The 9,406-nt window shown below is 53.5% G+C and overlaps 1 long non-coding RNA gene across 1 annotated transcript; it reads right to left on the bottom strand.

Annotated features, from left to right (window-relative positions):
- Positions 1–2,051: 2,051 nt before the first annotated feature.
- On the bottom strand, positions 2,052–9,139 carry LOC112619770. The gene is made up of 3 exons (XR_003118295.1): positions 8,782–9,139; positions 3,737–3,825; positions 2,052–2,244 (listed from the first exon to the last, which is right to left on the bottom strand). It is a non-coding gene; the product is annotated as an uncharacterized LOC112619770 (long non-coding RNA).
- Positions 9,140–9,406: the final 267 nt, after the last annotated feature.

Below are 9,406 nucleotides of genomic sequence, written 5' to 3'. Positions count from 1 at the left end.
CCCAGAGGGTCAGCTCCTGGCAGCTCTGCGGCTCTGTGGCTTGGGGCGGCTCTCTCCTGTGCCCTTGACGGGTGGCCTGCAGGGGACGCGGCGGCCGCACTCGGTCCGCTGTGGTCCTGGAGCAGCCGCGTCCGTGCGAGAGGCACTTAGGAAGGACAAACTCCAAAACCCAGGGCTCCAAAGGACCCATGGGAAGGTCAGGAGGCTCAGGGGAGTGACCCCGCGTCTGGGCCAGCGCTTTGAGGCCCCTGTGGACCCAGCGGAGAGGGCCCGGTTGAGGCCTCCGGAGGCGCTGAGCCGGGCAGGGACCCGCGGGACCCGCGGCACCCGCAGAGGGCGCCCGTCCGCGTGGGGGCAGCAGCGTCTGGAGGGAGGCTGCCCCGGCCGCTGGCAGAAATCAGGCTCTACCCGGGGGTCTCTGGCTCCGCCTCCCAGGACGGGCTCTGTCTCTTTGCCCAGGCTGGGCGGGGCTGATGGCCGTTGGAAGCCCCGCCCCCCGCCGCTCACACCAGGTGGCCCCGCTTCAGTCTCCACGGAGACCCGACGCAGCTGGACCGCCTGTCAGCGGCTGCTCTGGAGCCTGGGGCCTGCCCCGTGCGCCCTGTCTGCCCTCCGCGGGCCGTGCTGTCCAGGCTGACCCGACAGCCCGACTCGAGACATCGGGATGCCTGTCCACGCCTCCACTCCTGGGCCACTTCCCCGTGGGGCGGGCAGTGGGGCAGGGAGGGGTGGGAATCTGCTGCAACCAGGGAAGGGAATTGTCCCCAGGCCCAGAGAGTTTGGAACCTGGGGTACTGTTACCAACAGCCCAGGACCGCGCAGCTGGGCCCCGCCCTAGAGTCTTCCTGCAGCAGGGCTCTCCTCCGGAAGGGCTGTGAGGGCTGTGAATATTTCTCTGAGGTGGGGCTAAGCTAAAGCCCAGAGGTTTGCCCTGGGCACGGATCCCCCAGGTCACTCGCCTCCTACGGGCTGCAGTGAAGGAGGCTCTGAGGGGAGGATGGCCGGCTTTTCCCCTGCAAGGATATGAACCCCAGGGAAGGCATTTCTGCTCTGGGGACTGCCTCCCTCCCAGACATCACAGCCAGCCCTTGCAGAAGCTTGGCCAAGCTGACCACTCTGTCAATGATCTCTGCAAGGGAGGCTGAACGAACACCCAGCCCCAACTGTGTTCCCTTTCTGCTTCAGGCTAGGCCATATCTAGGCCTATCAGGGAGGTTGGTCTGGTCTCCTCATGAGCCCCCCTGCACAGACGTCTAGATGTCCAGAGTCCCAACAGAACAACAAAGGGTTAAAAACTATCTCTAGCTGGGCACGGTGGCTCAAGCCTGTAACCCCAGCACTTTGGGAGACCGAGACAGGTGGATCATGAGCTCAGGAGATGGAGACCATCCTGGCTGACATGGTGAAACCCCGTCTCTACTAAAAAACACAAAAAATTAGCCGGGCGAGGTGGCGGATGCCTGTAGTCCCAGCTACTCGGGAGGCTGAGGCAGGAGAATGGCGTGAACCCGGGAGGCAGGGCTTGCAGTGAGCTGAGATCCGGCCACTGCACTCCAGCCTGGGCAACAGAGCCAGACTCCGTCTCAAAAAACAAACAAAAAATAAATAAAAACTATCTCTATACTGAAGCAGGCCAAGCTGAGGGCTGACTTCTAGGGTGCCCTAGAATGGTGGAAGCTGCACACACCTGACACCACCTAGCAGAGTTGGCTTCCAGAGGAATCTTTCTGTGGGTCCTCACTGACCACAGGATGCAAGCCTTCAAGATGTGCCTTCAAGACCTGTGTTCCTGATGTGCTTTCAGGACCTGTGCTGTGGGCACCTGCTGGCCTCCCCATTGCTGGAATCCATTTGTGCAGCCCCTGTGGTGAGGTGCACACTAGGACCAGTGTTCCCAACTTGCCCGATCATAAAACCACTGAGGACCCATTCTGTGGAACCAATACACTCCACACCTCAGGTGCCTTTCTTGTCCGTGCATCCGTACCTCTGTCTGGGATGCTTTTCCATTCAAATTTTATCCCAGTAAAACCTCTTCAGCAAAAAGAAAAGCAAATCAAAAGCCAACAGCATTTATTATATCTTTTCCAGGGGCCACAGGCTTGCGGGCCTACCTGGCCAGGCAGATGCTCCAAATTTGCCTGAGAGGCATGAGGTGAGGGGCTGGTGCTGGAGGGTATGGTCGCCCTGCCAAGGAGCACCTGTGGTTCCAGCTGCCTCAGCAAGCAGAATGGAGGCCTGGGGCTGCAGGACATTTTGAAGAGACACAGGAATCAGCATTTTTGTGCATGATCTTGTGTGTGTGTGTGTATGTGTGTGTGTGTGTGTTAAACATCAGAGTCGTAAAACTGTAGATTAAAAGAAAAACTGCAGAACATAAAACAAAACCCACCTGCAGCTCAGGGCTGACCTGCAGCCACCTGTGACTGGTGCAGTTTCCTGCCTGTGCTCTCGTGACTGGGTAAGTCTCCACTGCACACCCCATGGACACGGTGTCAGTCTGTGGCTGCAGCCCCAAGTGCCACAGAGGTCCCTCCTCATTGCCAGGGCTGTCTGGCCCTGAGTCTGTGAGCTCCTGTGGGGCAGGCGTCAGCTTCATGACCCGGTTTTCCTTCATAACTGCTCTCTGAGGGTAGTGGCTGGCCAGAGATCCTTTGCCAAATGGATCCTGGAACCCAGCCCCGGTCCCTAGGCCTCTCCCCACTGGAGCCACTCATCACTGGCAGGCTGGCCACCAGGGCATGCTCCTCTTCCCTTGACTTTATGTCCCAGGCCTGGAAGGAAGCATCCAGAAGTCTCCTCCTAGCACCACGGGACCCAGAGAGTAAGAGAACAGAGCAGCAGGGTCACACCCTGGCTTGCAGGGCCAGCTTCTGGCAACTGCCACAGACCTGCCACATTCAGCCGTAGGTTCCCAAATGCAGCCCAGAACAGCTGCAACTCCTTCTTGGGCCTCCTCTGACTGGTCTATATGCTAACTAGCAACCTGCCTTTGTCCAAAACGCAGCACCCCATGTAGACAGAGCAGCTCAGAGATCCCATCGTTCCTGGGAGCCGCTGCCTCCTCCAGGTCTCAGCCCTGCCTGCCTCCAGAGGGGACAGTAGAACTATAACTTCCTCCAGGAAACATATTCACAAACATACTAGAAGGGCCAGGCGGAAGAATGATTCTGCTGGCTTTGGGCCTTGATGTGTTGCAGGATTTTTAAGGAATCAGAGAGACCAATGGGGCTCAGGAGGATTTTTTTTTTTTTTTTTTTTTTTGAGACGGAGTCTCGCTCTGTCGCCCAGGCTGGAGTGCAGTGCCGGGATCTCGGCTCACTGCAAGCTCCTCCTCTCGAGTTCACACCATTCTCCTGCCTCAGCCTTCTGATCAGCTGGGACTATAGGCGCCCGCCACCATGCCCGGCTAATTGTTTTGTATTTTTAGTAGAGACGGGGTTTCACTGTGTTAGCCAGGATGGTCTCGATCTTCTGACCTCATGATGCGCTGGCCTCGGCCTCCCAAAGTGCTGGGATTACAGGAGTGAGCCACTGCACCAGGCCAGGAGGATATTTATTAATTATTTAGCTGCACCGGCCCAGTTGGATTAACATCCAAAGGACTGAGCTCCAAAGAGTCAAGTTACCTTTTAAGCATTTCATGGGTCAGGGGAGATGTGTGCAGGGGGAATACTACAGAAGTAAGAAACAAAGACAGTTACTCAATTGAAACATGCATTACATAATTTCTTACTTTTCAAGGAAAACGTGTTTTGCAACTTGAGTTTATCTGTCTAGTGACCTTGCAGCTGCACAGTTAGGGAAACAGGGTCTTCACAATACCTGGGAAAGGAGGAGAGATAAGGCTCAACAGCCACAGAAAAACAGGCAGTTAATTTTAAAGGACTCCAGCTCTTTCTCTTTCTCAGAGGGAATTGGGTTTTCTTACATACAACTGAGTTCCTGCTTACACATTCTTTAATTTCTTTTAATTCCTGTTGCAGATGAAGAAAGAAGGGATTTATTTTCCTACACAGAAACACCCCGAGCAGGAACAGAAATAGATCTTTTGTGCCCACCAATACGTGTCTCTCTTGCCCAGCCTGTCATTGTCCAGGGCTGTGGGTAGTGGAAGGCAGGAACTGCAGGTTCCTTGCCTGGTTCTGCAGAAGCCCTGGGTCAAAGGCCTCCACTGAGAGCATCCAGAAATGTGTGCTTCTCCATCCTGGCCACACACTCAAATCATCGGGTGAGCCTTCAACACACCCGTGCTTCTCCAAGACCAAGGAAATCCAGGGCGCTGAAGATGGGGCCTAGGCATGAAGTTTTCTTAAAGCTCCAGCTCTCTAGTGAGTTTCCTGCCTTGGCACTCCTGGAGACATTGCCTGGCCAGCTCAGGGGCCTGCAGCTCTACCCAAGGCAGAGCTCCAGGGACTTGCAGGGTTGAAGGTGCCTGGGCAAGCTTCCCAGCATCCCAGTTTCCACATTGGCCACAGGGGTGAGAGCGACTGAGGTTGGTAAGAAAGGAAGGCCACTGACTTTCCAGACCCTGCTCCACTGGGGAGGGAGGGTGCCTGGGTGGCTTCTCTGCACTCTCTGTCTACAGCCTCCTTCAGCAGCAAAGCCGGCTGGAGTTGCCAGGGGATGCTTGCATAGCCTTATGGGCCAAGAAATGAGTCCTAACTCATGTGTCCTCCCATACTGAGTAAAAATCTCTGGCCCCCACCATGATTCAGAGCCTGAAGTTCCAGAAACTCAGGAGGCTCAGCACCAGAACTCAGGAGCTCTCAGCCTGGGTGGAGCCCTGAGTTTCTTTTTTTTTTTTGAGATGGAGTCTTGCTTTGTCATCTACCCAGGCTGGAGCACAGTGATGTGATCTCAGCTCACTGCAACCTCCCTCTCCTGGGTTCAAACGATTCTCCTGCCTCAGCCTCCTAAGTAGCTGGGATTACAGGTGCGTGCCACCACGCCTGGGTAATTTTTGTATTTTTAGTAGAGACAGGGTTTTGCCATATTGGTCAGGCTGGTCTCGAACTCCTGACCTCAGGTGATCCACCCGCCTCAGCCTCCCAAAGTGCTGAGATAGGCGTGAGCCACCGGGCCCAGCCTGGAGCCCTGGGTTTCTATCCTTTTGCCTCCTATCTGGGTGAGCCCCCAAGGCCAGCGCGGCCACTGGGAGGGCTGACAGCAAAAGGGCCACCAGCTTGGGGCTCAGAGACACATGGGAAGGGGGCAGATGCAGAGGCAGCTGGGGTTTTTGTGAGGCAAAGCCTCATTTTCAAGTTCATGGGTTTTAGGTACTCATTGATTTTTGACTTTTTTTCACTCAGCAGTTTCCTATTTTTTATTTATTAAAAAAGTATCAAACATACGTAAAATTTACCATTTTACGTGTCCATCTCAGCATCATTAAATATATTCACAATGTTGTGCAAACATCACTACTATTATTTCCAGAGCTTTTCCATCATCCCAAACAGAAACTGTGTGCCCCTTCAAGAGTAATTCTCCACTCCCTCGACCCCACTCTGTTCTATTTTTGTCGTTATGAATTTTCCTGTTCTAGGTACTTCCAAAGAGTGGAGTGATACAATGTTTGTCCTCCCGTGTCAGGCTTATTTCCCTAGGAATAATGTTTTCTTTTTTCTTCTGAGGTAGATTCTCTCTTTGTTGCCCAGGCTGGAGTGTAGTGGCGTAATCACAGCTCACTGCAGCCTCTGACTCCTGGACTCACAGGATCCTCCAAGTAACTGGGACTATAGGCTCATGCCACCATGCCTAGCTAATTTTTAACTTTTAGTAGAGACAGGACCTTGCTATGTTGCCCAAGCTGGTCTCAAACTCCTGAAGTGATCCTCTTGCCTCAGCCTCCTGAAGTGCTGCAGTTTTGGGCATCAGCCACTGCACCCAGCCTGGACATTTCATTGAAATGGAATCATATGACATGCAGTCTTTTGCAACTGGCCTCCTTCACCTAGCACCCATGTTGCAGCAAGTGTCATTAATTTATTCCTTCTTATAGCTGAATAATATTCTAATACACGGATAAACTACATTTGTTTACTCACTTATCAGTGGATGGACATGTGAGTTGTACCTGCTTTTTAGCTGTTATAAATAGCAATGTTTTACATTCCCATCAGTACCTAGGAATACGTTTAATATGAAAGGCAAAGGATCCTATATAAATCAGTTACAGCCTGGGTGTGCCTACAGTCCCAGCTACTTAAGAGGCTATCATGGTAAAACCACTTGAGCCCAGAAGTTCGAGGTTGCAGTGAGGGATGACTGTACCACTGCATATCAGCCTGGGTGACAGAGCAAGACCCTGTCTCTAAAAAATAAACCAATTAATCTTACTGAAGGAACTGAAACAAGACCTCAAATAGTATCATGGGCGGAATTTTTATGTTCCTCCAAAATTCCTGTGCTGAAGCCCTAACCCTCGGGTGGCTGTGTCTGGAGTAAGGAAGGAATGAAGGTTAAATGATATCACAAGATGGGGCCCCGAGCTGAGAGAATTCATGTCCTTATAAGAACGGGGCCTTATAAGAAGAGGTGGCACCAGGGCAGGCATGGTGGCTCACGCCTGTAATCCCAACACTTTGGGAGGCCAAGGCAGGTGGATCATCTGAGGTCAAGAATTCGAGACCAGCCTGGCCAACATGGCGAAATCCCGTCTCTACTACAAATACAAAAATAGCCAGGCGTGGTGGCAGGCGCCTGTAATCCCAGCTACTTGGGAGGCTGAGATAGGAAAATTGCTAGAACCCTGGGGGTGGAGGTTGCAGTGAGCCAAGATGGCACCACTGCACTCCAGCCTGGGTAACAGAGTGAGACTCCATCTCAAAAAAGAAGACACGACACCAGAGACACCTTGCTCATGTATCCTCTCTCTGTGCACACAGCGGAAAGGGCATGGGAGGACACAGTGAGAAGACAGCAGTCTGTGAGCCCGGAAGAGCGCCCTCACCAGAAACCAAATGTGCCAGCACCTTGCTCACGGACTTGCAGCCTCCAGAACTGTGAGGAAACAAATCGTCTGTTTTGGAGCCGCCTAGGCTGTGGGGTTTTGTTAAGGCTGTGGAGTTTTGTTAAGGCAGCCTGAGCAGGCTAATGCAACAGCTGCAACAAAACTGCAATCGATGAGAAAAAAAAACAATGGGCTTGAAGAAAAAAATGAATTCCAGTCAAAATCTCAACAGAGTTTTATTTGGGAGGTGAGATGAGAGAGGAAACAGGTGGGAAAAGAGAGGTTAAAGGCTTGGTTAGTCTCACGGCTGGAGAAGGTCAGGGTAGTGGACAGAGGCCCCCAGCTGCCGGCTGCGGGGTCCGAGACGCCAACCGTGTATGTGATGAAGCTGGGCCACCCAAGAGACTTCTCCTTCACCAAGGCCAGCATGGCCGGGACCTGGATTTCACCTGGGAGAGACATCAGAGCCGGGGGTGCACATTCTGCAGAGTGGAGGGACCACTGAGTGGGGCCTCAGGACCCCGAGGCGGGAGGGCTGCTCTGCATGGCCCATCTCTGGAAGCACCCCCGCTTCAGCCTGACATGCTGGCTTCCCTCCTGGGGCCCAAGGGTATGAAGTGGGGACCTCTGCCCAGGTCACACCTCATGGGCAGGTAATGACACCTGGGCACTGCTCATGGACGGCATGTAGTCTGCAGAGTCGGGAAGCCCTGTACGTACTCAGGGTGTTTTTTGAGGGAAGGTCTAATCAATATGAATGTCAGAATTAAATTCAAGTTTATTCAATTCTAATCAAGTGCTGCTTTAAAAAAAGGCTAAACTAACATGAAATATCACCAAGCACCAGCTCTCCAAGGCAACAGCCCGAGCTCTGCTCATGGCTGGTCTCCAGCAGCCGCCAGCGGGCCGGCCCTCCTCCCTCATCGGTGATGCTGGGCATTCCCTGCCTCTGCGGGGGAACATGCCGTCACGCTGGCTGCAGCAAGGCAGGAGGATGAGCAGGTGGAAATGCCGAGGAACTCCTTGGTTCTCTCACCCCAGAACTCTTCCCAGCCTGCTAGGCTCCGGGCCTGAGGGATCATTCACCCCCCAACCCCAATCCACGACTTAGTCATGGGGGAAGTGAGGCCTGGAGAGAGGGGACTTGTCCCAGCAGGGATTAGGGCTTTCCTCCCTGCTCTGTGGCGGATGCTCCTGCACTGAATTCGGCCATGCCACGCACCACACGCTCACTGGCACCTTTTCTGGGTTCTCAGTGCTGCCCCCACAAGCTCAACTTATAGCTGGGGAAGAACAGCAGAGGTCGGATCAATTAATACAATCACGCAGCCTGAGAGACAGCAATAGTGCTACGGAAAGAGTACTTCAATTTAAAAATTATAATTGTAAAAATAAATTTTAGGCCGGGCGCGGTGGCTCAAGCCTGTAATCCCAGCACTTTGGGAGGCCGAGATGGGCGGATCACGAGGTCAGGAGATCGAGACCATCCTGGCGAACACAGTGAAACCCCATCTCTACTAAGAAATACAAAAAATAGCCGGGCGAGATGGCGGGCGCCTGTAGTCCCAGCTACTCGGGAGGCTGAGGCCGGAGAATGGCGTGAACCCGGGAGGCGGAGCTTGCAGTGAGCTGAGATCTGGCCACTGCACTCCAGCCTGGGCTACAGAGCGAGACTCCGTCTCAAAAAAAAAAAAAATAAAAAAATAAAAATAAATAAATTTTAAAGAGAGCTGGCCCAGGACACCCACGCCACATTCCCTCTTCCTCCAGGGCCTTCCTGACGCCCCTGACTCCGGCCTGGCCTGAGGCATGCAGATGCCACTCACCTCCAAGTTCTCCAGAACCTCCGGAGCACCAAAGACCCTGACCTCGGAGCTGGTGTAGTGGTTGCTCAAAAGGATTTCAGCCTGGTCGGCGAAGAGACCTGGGCTGAAGGGCACCTCTGGCCCGCTGGTCATGACACGGAGTTCAGCCTTGTCTCACACAGCGAGGGCAGGACAGGGAGGTTTGGAGCTGACGTCAATAAATGGGTAATGGGTAATGGGCGGCCATTAGTGAAGTGGCAGGAGGCGGGGCAGCACACACCGCGAGCTGTTTTGTGTATGAACGGCCAGGCGATGGTGTCTGAACATCTTCCTTTAATTTTGCAGGCGGAAACAGGGCACGATGAACCTGGGAACCCACAAAAATGATGAGCATAGAACTCTGTGGGGTGTGGTAAGAAGGGGGGAGGGGATGAAAATACCTTTGCGTCGGGTTTTGACTTTTGAGCCATACAAGTACTTTACATGTTCAAAACCTAGAATTAAGCCCCCAAGGAGAAAAAGAAATCCAGACCATAACTTGTCTTCCTATCCATCCACCATCACGAGACAGCAGCAGCCTAATGTAGAGGTGGAATGGCTCACTGCAGCCGCAGCACAGCGCCACCTGGGGACACGGCCTTGGAAG

Source organism: Theropithecus gelada, chromosome 2 (assembly GCF_003255815.1).
Source record: "Theropithecus gelada isolate Dixy chromosome 2, Tgel_1.0, whole genome shotgun sequence".
Lineage (NCBI taxonomy): Eukaryota > Metazoa > Chordata > Mammalia > Primates > Cercopithecidae > Theropithecus > Theropithecus gelada.
Note: the sequence above shows the minus strand (reverse complement) of the source record. Positions and strands in the feature narration are given on the sequence as shown.